This window comes from Dendrobates tinctorius, unplaced genomic scaffold (assembly GCF_039654945.1).
Source record: "Dendrobates tinctorius isolate UK_male_01 unplaced genomic scaffold, ASM3965494v1 ptg000046l, whole genome shotgun sequence".
Classification (NCBI taxonomy): Eukaryota; Metazoa; Chordata; class Amphibia; order Anura; family Dendrobatidae; genus Dendrobates; species Dendrobates tinctorius.
In genome coordinates, this window is record NW_027361714.1 from 7,488,290 (window position 1) to 7,500,933 (window position 12,644).

Below are 12,644 nucleotides of genomic sequence, written 5' to 3' on the forward strand. Positions count from 1 at the left end.
TGGCTGGAGGGGGTGCAGGTGGAGGAACTACAGTGGTGGGAGGTGGAGGTTGGGAGGTAACCTGCTGTAGAGCACCGTGGCACGAATGCATTACATGCATCTGCTGGGTAGGAGATAGTGTTGCCATGCGCTCCACAACAGACCTGAAAAAGGTGTGGTTTGGCGAAGATCTTGCTTCTGAATGCATGGTTTGCAGAAGTGTCTTCACCTCCAGAATGCTGGAGTTGATCTGCTGAAAGCCTGCGGAGATTTGCTCTGACAAGACTTTTAGACAGTTCTGGAAAGATGCATTCAGATGCAAGAACTCTGGCGCATAACTCTTTTCCTGACCCCTCTGCCGCTGCCGCCCAGTACCCGCAGGTGTACTAGAGGTGGCAGGGGCAGAAGGGTGGGGTAAAGGGAAAGCGATCTCCTCACCAGCAGCTTCATGTAATGTAGGCGGCCACGATGCTCCTGTGCTGGTGGATGGGACAGATGGGTCGAATGTGGGAAGGCTGGGAAGGTGCAGATGTACCGGGGCGGTCGAAGTGTCCCTCGGTGCCGGTCTCCTCAGGGATCGCCTCAGAAGGGTCCAATCGTGCAGGCTCCCGAGTGCTGCTCACCGTGCTGTGGAATAAAGAGAAAAAAAAACAATTAAAATACTGACATGGTATGGCCCTGGCTGAAAAAAAAAAGTTACATCTAACATTTTTTTTCACATGTGGTGTGTAATATTTACCTTCTAGTGACCATTGTTTCCCGGAGGAACGACAGGGCTTGTGCGTTCTTGTACTTGCTCCTGCGTCCTCCAGATCCACTCGGGGCCCGCATCTCTTTATTGAACTCCTTCTTGAAACGATCCCTCACAGACCGCCACCGATTCACAATTCTGTTCCCTGAAACGAGAAAGGAGTGGTTAGTATACAACATCAGTGTTTCACAAACTCCAGTCCTCATGGTCCCCAGGGGTCATGTTTTCAGGATTTCCATAGTAAATAGAAATCCTGAACACATGATCCGTGGGGACCACGAAGACTGGAGTTCGGGAAACACTGGTTTACATCAAGCAAACGGTACTGTATATACTTACGCTCTTTAATCTGGGCCCGAACATCGAGGTCCTCCCAGCGGCCCACAAGGAGCGAACAGATTTCCTCCCAGAGTCGTCGGGTAACGATAAGGTCAGCGTGGCGGCGGTCAGCCATATTCCAGAGCGGCTCCCTTTCTCTGACGAGATCGATGAGGTGGTCCACATCGAGTCCTCCATCCTCACCGTCAGAGTCGGGAGCACGCTGTGAAGGCTGTTAAAGAAAAAGACAAAAATAACATAATTAGCCTCCACAAAAGAAATGAAATAAAAAGTGCAAAAAAACAAAGCAAAAATATTTATACTTACACGCTGGTGACCGCCGCGTTGCTGTTGCCTACGACCCTGGGAGGCACTGCGAGGACCTCTTGGCCGAGCACCAGATTGGGAAGACTAGAGAAGAAAACAAAAAATGTTATGTCTTTGGATGTAGGCATTTGTTTGCTGTGTGTGGTCTGCAGAACATTGTTTTCTATGGAAAAAGAAAAAAGGTCCAGCTTTGCAAATTCAAGTCCAATTTATTGCTAAAAACAAGTCCAAAACAGAGCAAAAAATGGTGTGTTCACATGAGTAACAAGTAGTAGATTACGCGTTTCGAACAATAGCTTGTTCTTTCTCAAAACTACTTCCCTTGGGTGTTACTGCAATATATACTCTTTACACCCAGTAAATTACAAACACATGGTGTGAAGGGAGAAAAAAAAAAAAAAAAGGGGAGAGGGAAACATGTGTGAGATATAAAAAATAACATTACAAAGTAAAACACATTTTTTGTGAAAAGAGGGGGGAGCCAAAAAAGAAAACAAAAAAGAATTAAAAAAACAAACAATTTTTTTAAAAGTTTTTTTGTGCATATATATATATATATATATATATATATATATATATATATATATATACAATTATAATAACATCAATAATGAAACATAATTTCTCTTCTGGCATTCAATCCATTTGGAAAGCATGTATTTAGATAGAAAATCCAATATGCTTCGCGTGTTAGAAGACGTTTTTTCAGATCTCCACCTCTTATATGTGGTGTTATTCTCTCAATGCCCATGACACGAAAAAATTCAGTACTTCTTTGGTGTTCATTAATGAAGTGTCTGGATGCAGATGAGATGGAGCGATTAATACTGGAAGGAGATAAGATGTCAGTTATATGTTCAGATATGCGAGTCTTGAGCATGCGAGATGTGCAGCCCACATATCTCAAGTTGCATTTGGAGCAAACAATCACATATACTACATTTTTACTATTGCAATTAATATATTGTTTTATTTTATGTTCATTACACTTAGTACCATCAAAAAAGGAATGAACATTATTAGAATGTGCACATGTTCTGCATCTGGATGTACCGCAGCGGTAAAAACCGCAGCAGTGTAGCCATGTCCGAGATCCAGTTTTAGAGCTAAAAAAGCTAGGAGACACTATGTCTGATAAGGTGTTGGCTTTTTTAGCAACCACTCTGCAGCCGTTAGATAAAATGCTAGACAAAACCTCATCTTCAAACAGAATAGGTAGATGTTTCAAGAAGAGTGCTTTAATGGTGTTAAACTGAGAACAATATTGGATAGAGCAAACCATCTTATCTGGATTTTTATCATTATTATATACCTTTGGCAATAACAAATCATGTCTTTTTTTCTTTTGTACAATTTTCTTTGCTCCATCAAGACACCAATTAGAGTAACCCCTCTTGCTCAGCTTGTTGCAGCATGACTCAATTTCTCCTTTCAGGGCATTGTCATCACTGCAATTTCTAGTGATTCTAGTGAGCTCCCCCACTGGTATAGATTTAATAGTGTGCCCGGGATGGCTACTAGATGCATGTAAAATGGTGTTACCAGAAAGTGGCTTGCAGAATGTAGCAGTGCTGATGACAGCACCTGCAATACCTTTTAGTTTAAGATCCAGAAACGAAATTACATGTGGATCCCTCATAAATGTAAATTTGAGATTGAAATCATTAAAGTTGAAATATTCTATTAGTTCTGGTATGGCAGATACATCACCACTCCAAATAAGGAGTGTATCATCAATGAATCTGCCATACCAAAAAATACTAGACAAAAATGGATTATTGTCAGAATACAAAATTACCTCCTCCCAGTGCGACATAACAAGATTAGCCACCGATGGCGAATGTTTGCCGCCCATTGATACTCCTCTGCATTGTAGAAAAAAATCTCCATCAAAAAAGAAATAATTGTGAAGCATTAGGAAATAAATAACCTGCATGATATAATCACACAATTCATTAGTATAGTTACTATATTTATGCAGGTGAAATTCCAATGCTCTGATTGCAACATCTTGAGGAATAGAGGTGTAAAGAGCAGTAACGTCACAGCTAATCCACTGAAAATCACTATTCCAAACTACATTAGAAAATTGATGCAATATGGCTTTTGAGTCCCTCAGGAACCCCGGCACTCGTGTAACCAGAGGCTGTAGCAAAGAATCTACCCACTGGCTGAGGTGTTCCGTGAGAGACCCAATGCCTGAAACAATTGGGTGCATAGGGGGTGGTGATATATTTTTATGAACCTTAGGAAGCCCATAGATTGTAGGAATAGTTGGAGAATCAATTTTTAAAAAATCTACCTGAGCCTTTGTCAGAACACCCAATGCTGCCCCCTCTTCAATTAGTTTGAAAATTTTTCTTTGAAAATCCTTTGTAGGATCATGAGGCAATTTTCTATATGTAGAACTGTCACTCAGTAGAACATTCATTTGGTCTCTATATTGCGCAGTGTCCATGATCACAATCAAGCCGCCCTTGTCTGCACTTTTGACTGTTATTTCAGTAGTTTTCTTAATTTCATCAATAGCTTTTCGTTGTTTGTAGCTCAAGTTGTTATTTTGTTGTTGAATTTTAATTGAAGCATCCAATTTTCTAAGTTCACGCTCCATAACGCTCTGAAACTTATCCATGCATTCTGTTCTGGATTGGATGGGATAAAAACTCGGATTTTTTATGCATAAATTTTCTGCTTGAAAAACATCCTTAGACACAATGTTAGTAGAGTCTAGTTCATTCAAATTTTTCAATGCCATTTGCTCAGAAAAATTAAGACCATTGTATTCATTTTGTGCAGGGATTTTCATAGCAATAGAGTCAGATTCGTGTGCAAAAAAATGCTTTTTAACGGTTAGATTTCGTACAAATTTATTTATGTCCAAAAGTGTATTAAAAAGGTTGAAATGTTGATCTGGTGCAAAACTTAATCCCAATGTCAATACCTGAAGTTGTTCCGTTGTAAGATTGTAGCCAGAGATGTTTAAAATATTAGAAAAATCATTTTGAGAGGTTGAAGCTATTTTTTGTTGTTGCGGGTTGTCATCCGTGTATTTATTGCGGTGCTTCCGGCCCCCCGCCTTTTGCGTTTTTTGAAAAATACCTTTTAGGTTTTCTATAATAAGAATTGTTGTTACTCATGCCATTCATGCTGGTGTCACTCTGAATATCATTTGAGCTAATATCAGTGGATTCCACATCTGAGGAGCTAAAGGAAACCCGTCGTTCAGGTGTGTTAGAAAAAACATAGCTGCGTTTTAAAATTGACCTGGGAGTTTTTTGAGGTTTCTGCCATCTTCCCCATTCATAAACTTGATTCATCTGATAATCATCCAAGTCACGCTGGAACTTATTCCGCTTACGTTTTATAATAATTTTTTCCAACTTGGAGATAGATTTTTTTATGTTGGCAAGTTCTTCCTCAAACTTAGCATTATTATTCAACTCCAACTTTGACTTAATTTGGTCAATTTCAGTTTGACAATCCTTTAGCTTGGTGGACTCATATTTCATGATTAATTGCATGAGCTGTATAGAGCAATTGCTGAGAATCAGATTCCATTCTTTGACAAAGTCTTGGGAGTACACAGTAGTTGGAACCTTTTTTATGCGTAAACCCCTTGGAATCATATTTTTATGGACATAGTTCTCAAGGGTTGTATAGTCCCACCATACTTTGGTTTCATTAATCATTGTTTTCTCTAACTTGCTAATATCTGTCACAAATGGATCAGATTCCAAGCAACCTGCAAATGTGGATCCATCTGAAATAAATAATTGAGCCGCTTTGCGCACTCTTTCTGGACTTGTATTCATTATGATTTATTCAAAAAATAGGACTTTAACACAAACACCATGTGTTTGTAATTTACTGGGTGTAAAGAGTATATATTGCAGTAACACCCAAGGGAAGTAGTTTTGAGAAAGAACAAGCTATTGTTCGAAACGCGTAATCTACTATTTGTTACTCATGTGAACACACCATTTTTTGCTCTGTTTTGGACTTGTTTTTAACAATAAATTGGACTTGAATTTGCAAAGCTGCACCTTTTTTCTTTTTCCTTGGTTACTGCGTGAAGACTGCACGTGGTCCGGGCTATCCACTACACATGCCTTCAGGTGAGCTGGCTTTTTTTTCTTTTTTTTTTTTTTTTCTCTTTTTGATTGTTTTCTATGTGTTGTGTGTAGTGTGATGTTGTGTTTCTGCGTTTGATGCAAAAAACTTACCAATTGTGAGCCCACTCCAGGTGTCTGTCCACCCCTTCCTTCTTCTTCTGGGAGCTCCTCTTCATCTTGTGAATCCTGTTTTGAAATAAAAGGCAATGAATAGACATATATTACAGAGATGATGGATTTTGGAAATAAAAACTTACCGTCAAACGCTGACGATGCGAGGGAGGGCTCCCAGAAGATGATGTGCTGTCTTCCTGGTGGCCACACTCCATGCCTGTGGGTGGTGTTCCACCTGCTGCCATTGCTGCTGCTGCTGCTGCATCTATTGGGCGGCTGTTGAATAAAGAGAAACAAAGGGCCAATGAATATCTTGATATTCAATAGCCCTAGTTTGGAGGAATGGGGGATTTGATAATTACCGTCTCTCATCTGCTGCTGGCCTCCCCTCCTCAGCATGTTCCATTTGCTGCTCCATTTGGGGTGGTGGTGGTGCTGATGGTGCTGCAGTGGTCTCCTGCCTTCTCCTGCTGCGCTTGGTTGCTTTCTTGGGTGGCATGTTGGGTGTGGCTGTGGGTCCCACTGTCTTGCTTTTATATATGTCTTGTGGGCAGAGCTACTGAGCATGCTCAGACCAAAAAAACCGGATCCGGCCACCGGATCCGGCTTTTGCTGGATCAGGCGCATTGCGGCGCTCATAGGCTTTCATTGTGTGTAAAAGACGGACGCGCCGGATCCGGCGTGTCCGGCTTTTTCACCGGAGACAAAAAACGTTACAGTAGCCGTTTTTTCCAGACGCCGGATCGCGACACATTGCCGGATCCGGCGAAAACCGGATGAAACGCATGGCCATCCGGCGCGATCCGGCGCAAATGCAAGTCAATGGGGGGAAACCGGATCCGGCATTGCATTTCGCCGGATCCGGTTTCTGTCAAAAGCGCCGGATCGCGCCTGACGGCGAAAACCTGATGTGTGAAAGAGGCCTAAGTGGCCTATTCAAGAGTTGGAACTGCTAAAAATCTGTTCATCTTTGCACCGAAAGGAAAAAACAAAAATGTTGTTTATCAAAAGGCTCTTGAATGAGTTGAAAATAAAATACTATCAATACTTAGGTAATCATTTAGTTAATTTGTGTTGCAAATCTGTTGTGTTGAATATATGATGTGAAATGTTTTTATGTGCAATATAATTGTCATGTCCACCATGTCTGCCTTGTCTGTTTTGCCTCAAGAACCCCTGGAGTGGTGTGCACACGCATCTCGTGTCTGCTATCATGCATGTTCCCTAGAGCAGTGTGCACACTCACCTCATGTCTGTTGAGCTGCAGGATGCCTGCGTTTCTGCTCTGCCTTCAGTGATCATCTCGTCATGTCTAGAATCCCTGATCATGTGTCCTTGGTATGTTCTAGCATAGGCTGGTTCTGCATTCGTCTCTGCATGTCTGAAACCCTGATCATGTGACCTTTCCTAGGATCCTGCACTGTCCGGTTCTGAAATCGTTTCTGCATGTCTGAAACCCTGATCATGTGACCTTTCCTAGGATCCTGCACTATCCGGTTCTGCAATCATCCCTGCATGTCTGGAATCCTGATCATGTGACTACGCTCTGTGATCCTAGAGGATCTGAACTGGAAGCTCTTCCCTGGTCCTGACCCGGAAGTGGTGGTGCTATGCCCTATATCAGACAGCCCCTTCCTATGCTCAGGGCCTGAGTATTGTGTTGCTTCTCTGCATGGCTGCTTGGTCTGTGGGGTTGCTCCCTCTATTCTGTGCCCTTGCACTCTGCTCTGTCGTGCGTCTCTGCACACGCTCCATGCTCGTATTCCGTCTCTTGTCTTGTGCTTTGTCTCGTGTTGCCCTCCGTGCTCTCTTTGTCCTCGCTATGTCTTCTTGTTATGTCTATTCTGTACCGTGTCCCTGGCGTGTCTTCCTACACGTGCAGGCCTCCGCTCTGTACCCTGTCTAGTCCCAAGGTTCTCCCTTGGCCCGGCTCTGGGCTTCGGCCTACGCTCCACTGCTAGACTCTGTCCCTGTCCCTAACGTGTCTGTCTACACATGCAGGCCTCCGTTCTGTGCTCTGTCCCTGGCGTGCCCCTCAGTACGCGCAGGCCTCGCCTTGTACTTTGCCCCTGGCATGTCCATTGCATGCGCAGGGTCCTGTTTACTACTCTATGACTTGTCTCTGATACTTCGTGCTCTCTTGCACTTTTCGTACTAGGCTTTGCCGTGCTGTCTGCATGCGTCTCTGTCCTGTATCTTTGCCTAGCCCTGCCTTGTGGCTCCGTGCCTCCGTGCACGTGCCTGGTCGCCTGTGCCTGCCTGGTGTGCCTCAGCCATGCCGCCTCTAGCCGTGCTCACCTGTGTGCCTCAGCCATGCCCCCGTCCAGTGCTATAGTGGTTACCGGCTGTGTGGCCGCAGCGGTGCCACCTCTAGTTGTGCCCGCATGCTTATGCCATCGTCGGTACCACCTGCCGGTGCCCCATCTGTGGTCTCCGTGCTCCCTTGCACGCACGCTGGTTCTCGCACTGTGCCTTTTCGTGCTACTCTTGCACAAAGTCTTTTGCTCTCTTTGCTCTGCTCTGAACTCTAGTTTGCCTGCAGGATTCTGTAACCTGCCGACCGCTGCCAGAGGTCCGGACCTAGATGACTGCAGCCTGATGTTCGGAGCTGATGTCCGTAGCTTGATTCCTGGACCCTGTCGGTCGATGCCAGCACCCCAGATTCCGATGCCATTGAACCCGTCCCTGGCGTGCCCTCGCACGCGCAGGCCTCCATCCTTGTACCCGTCCCTGGCATGCCCCTCAGCATGCGCAGGTCTCCATTCTGTGAATCTGATCCTGGCGTGTCTCCTTGCACGCACCCTGTTTTGTCTCCTAGTTTGTCTGCCAGATTTCTGAAGCCAGCTGACTACTGCCGGAGGTCTGGAGCCAGATGTCTACACTCTGATGCCTGGACCCTGTCAGCCCTTGCCAGCCTTCCGGAGTCTGATTCCTCGCACCCTGCCTTGGACTTTGGCGTGCCCTGGCACGCACCTTGTTATATGGATTCTGTGTGTTCTCGTTTCGCACCTGTTTTACCTTGAAGAGCTCCTCATGCCTTGGACCTCGGCGTGCCCTTGCACGCATCTTGCTTTGTGTTCTTTGTGTGTTCACCTTTGCACCCGTTGTACCCTGAAGTGTTCCTGAATGAAGTTTACTTGAACTAATACCTTGTCTCGTCTTGTCTTGCTTCCTGAGCCGGCTGTCTGGTCCAGCAGCCGTGGTGGCTCACCCCCTTGGTCTTGCCCCTGACACTCCCTGTATAGGGGATGGTTCCTCACTAAGTCAGCTCGCCCTAGGTGGGTGGGTGCCACGGCCCAGAGGGTCCACTCATTCAAAAGGAAAATGACTCAGAGTAAGCTGACGCTCATCACAATAATCATTATAATTTGTTATAACTGTTCTGCCTTCCTCCACGTATGATGCTGTGTGGATTCCAGCATATGGCTAAACCCTTCATCTACTTCCCAGCAAAAAGACTGTATGGATTCTTAAGTCTATATTTATTGTGATGATGATGTGAACTTGGTAACAGTGAATAACAATGGTGGATGATATTATGGTAAAAACTACAAAAGAAATAAACAATGTATCTGTACTGGTAGATACAGAGACAACAGCATGATACAGAGTGCAATTACATCAGTAACTAACATTACAGAGGCTGCACAGAGGCAGCACAGTAACATTACAAAACAGCTATGGCAAAGTACATGCTGCAACACTACCCTGCTCTATACAGAAATGCAACCTATCTGTAAGCAGTGTAAAAGCATTAACTAAACTAAGAGATGCAGAGACTACCCAGAGGCTGTGTAACATAGATACATAAATGCAGAGTCTCACCGGAATCCGCTGGTCAGGAGCAATGCTTTGTAGGGAGGGAGCTAGGAACAAGTGTGCAAGACTCACAGGTCTGGAGGAAAATGTCTAAGCTTCTTGCCCGGGAAACTAAGGGGGCGTTACTAACCAGAACACACTGCTATTTTAACCCCTTTACCCCCAAGGGTGGTTTGCACGTTCATGACCGGGTCAATTTTTACAATTCTGACCACTGTCCATTTATGAGGTAATAACTCTGAAAAGCTTCCATGGATCCCAGTGATTCTGACATTGTTTTCTTGTGACATATTGTACTTCATGATAGTGGTAAAATTTCATTGATACAACTTGCGCTTATTTGTGAAAAAAATGGAAATTTTGGCAAAAATTTTGCAATTTTCCAACTTTGAATTTTTATGCCCTTAAATCACAGAGCTATGGCACACAAAAATGTAATAAATAACATTTCACATATGTTTACTTTACATCAGCACAATTTGAGAACCAAAATTTTGTTTGTTAGGAAGTTATAAGGGTTAAAAGTTGACCAGCAACTTCTCATTTTCGCAACACCATTTTATTTTTACGGACCACATCACATTTGAAGTCACTTTGAGGGGTCTATATGATAGAAAATACTCAAAAGTGATACCATTCTAAAAACTGCAACCCTTAAGGTGCTCAAAACCACATTCACGAAGTTTAATAACCCTTCAGGTGCTTCACAGAAATTTTTTCAATGTTTAAAAAAAAATGAACATTTAACTTTTTTCACAAAAAAATTACTTCAGGTCCAATTTTTTTTATTTTACCAAGGGTAACAGGAGAAATTGGACTGCCAAAGTTATTGTGCAACTTGTCCTGAGTACGCTGATACCTGATATGTGGGGAGGAACCACTGTTTCGGCGCATGGCAGAGCTCAAAAGGGAAGGAGCGCCGTTTGAGTTTTTCAATGCAAAATTGGCTGGAATTCAGATCGGACACCATGTCACGTTTGGAGAGCCCCTGATGTGCCTAAACAGTGGAGACCCCCCACAAGTGACCCCATTTTGGAAATTAGACCCCCCAAGGAACTTATCTAGATATGTGGTGAGAACTTTGATCCCCCAAAGGCGTGACACAGAAGTTTATAACGTACAGTCGTACAATTAAAAAATCATATTTTTTTCCACAAAAATGATGTTTTCAACCCCAATTTTTTTTTCCCAAGGGTAACAGGACCCAAAAAGCTATTGTGCAATTTGTCCTGAGTATGCTGATACCCCATATGTGGGGTAAACCACTATTTGAGTGCATGGCAGAGCTCAGAAGGGAAGCAGCACCATTTGACTTTTTTGGCTGCAATTGAGATCGGACGCCATGTCACGTTTGGAAAGCCCCTGATGTGCCAAAACAGTGGAAACCCCCATAAATGACACCATTTTGGAAACTAGACCCCCCCAAGGAACTTATCTAGATGTGTGGTGAGCCCTCAGAACCCTCAAGGGCTTCATAGAAGTTTATAACGCCCGGGCGTGAAAATGAAAAAAATCATTTATTTTCCACAAACATGATCTTTTAGTCCCCAATTTTTTTATTTTGCCAAGGGTAACAGGAGAAATTGGACCCCAAAAGTTGTTGTCCAATTTGTCATGAGTCAGCTGATACCCCATATGTGGGATAAAACTACTGTATGGGCACACGTCAGACTCGGAAGGGAAGAAGTGATGTTTTGGAATGGAGACTTTGATGGAATGGTCTGCGGGTGTCATGTTTCCTTTGGAGAGCCCCTGATGTACCTAAACTGTGGAAACCCCCCACAAGGGACCTCATTTTGGAAACTAGACCCCCCAAGGAACTTATCTAGATGTGTGGCGAGCACTTTGAACTCACCAGTGCTTCACAGAAGTTTATAACGCCCGGGCGTGAAAAGAACAAAATCATATTTTTTCCACTAACATGATCTTTTAGTCCCCAATTTTTTTATTTTCACAAGGGTAACAGGAGAAATTGGACTCCAAAAGTTGTTTTCCAATTTGTCCTGAGTACACTGATACCCCATATGAGGGAGAAAACTTCTGTATGGGCACACGTTGGGGCTTGGAAGCGAAATAGTGACATTTCAGAATGCAGATTTTGATGGAATGGTCTGCGGGTGTCATGTCGCTCTTGAAGTGCCTCTGATGTGCCTAAACTGTTGAAACCCCCCACAAGTGGCCCCATTTTTGAAACTAGACCCCCCAAGGAACTTATCAAGATGTGTGGTGAGCACTTTGAACCCTCAAATGCTTCACAGAAGTTTGTAACGCCCAGGCATGAAAATAAAAAAATCATATTTTTTCCACAAACATGATCTTTTAGTCCCCAATTTTTTTTATTTTGCCAAGGGTAACAGGAGAAATTGGACCCCAAAAGTTGTTGTCCAATTTGTCCCGAGTACACTGATACCCCATATGTGGGAGAAAACTACTGTCTACTGTATGGGGACACGTCACGGCTTGGAAGGGAAGTAGTGATGTTTTGGAACGCAGACTTTGATGGAATGGTCTGCGTGTGTCATGTCGCATTTGGAGAGCCTCTGATGTGCCTAAACTGTTGAAAATCCCCACAAGTGACCCCATTTTGGAATCTAGATCCCCCACAGAACTTATCTACAGTAGATGTGTTATGAGTTCATTTTCTCCTTCACCTCTGATGTCTAATGAACTCCCTCTGCTGGTGAAAGGAGGTAGTGAAATTGATCTGGATGGGAAGAACCTGTCATCTGAACAGGTGGAGTGTGATTGGACATCCGGAATTTCTGAGTGGATATAAGGCAGTCGACGCCCTGCAGGGTTGCTGCTGATCCTTTCTGCTCTGAGCTCTGGCATCCAGTTTAGTTCCTGTCTACTAAAAGCTAAGTTTTTTCTCTGCTATTTTTCCATGAGATTTTGTCTGCTTACATAGTGTTTATGTTCAGCCTGCCCTGGTTGGGATGGGCTGAACTCCATTTTTGTCTCTGATCAGTTGATCTCTTTGCTCTGTCTTCAGAATATACCTGAGTGCTGATATCGTGATTTTGAAGTCTAGTGACTTCAGGGCCTTTTCTATCAGACGTGTTGGACATTATTTTTGGCAGACTTTTTTTGCGTGATTGCAGCCAGCATCTTTTCTGACCTTTCCTATCTAGTTAGTTGGGCTCCAGCATTTGCTCAGCCTGTCTTTCTGTCTGTGTTTGTGTTTTCATCTGTTTTTCACCGACAATACATGATGGGGGCGGTCT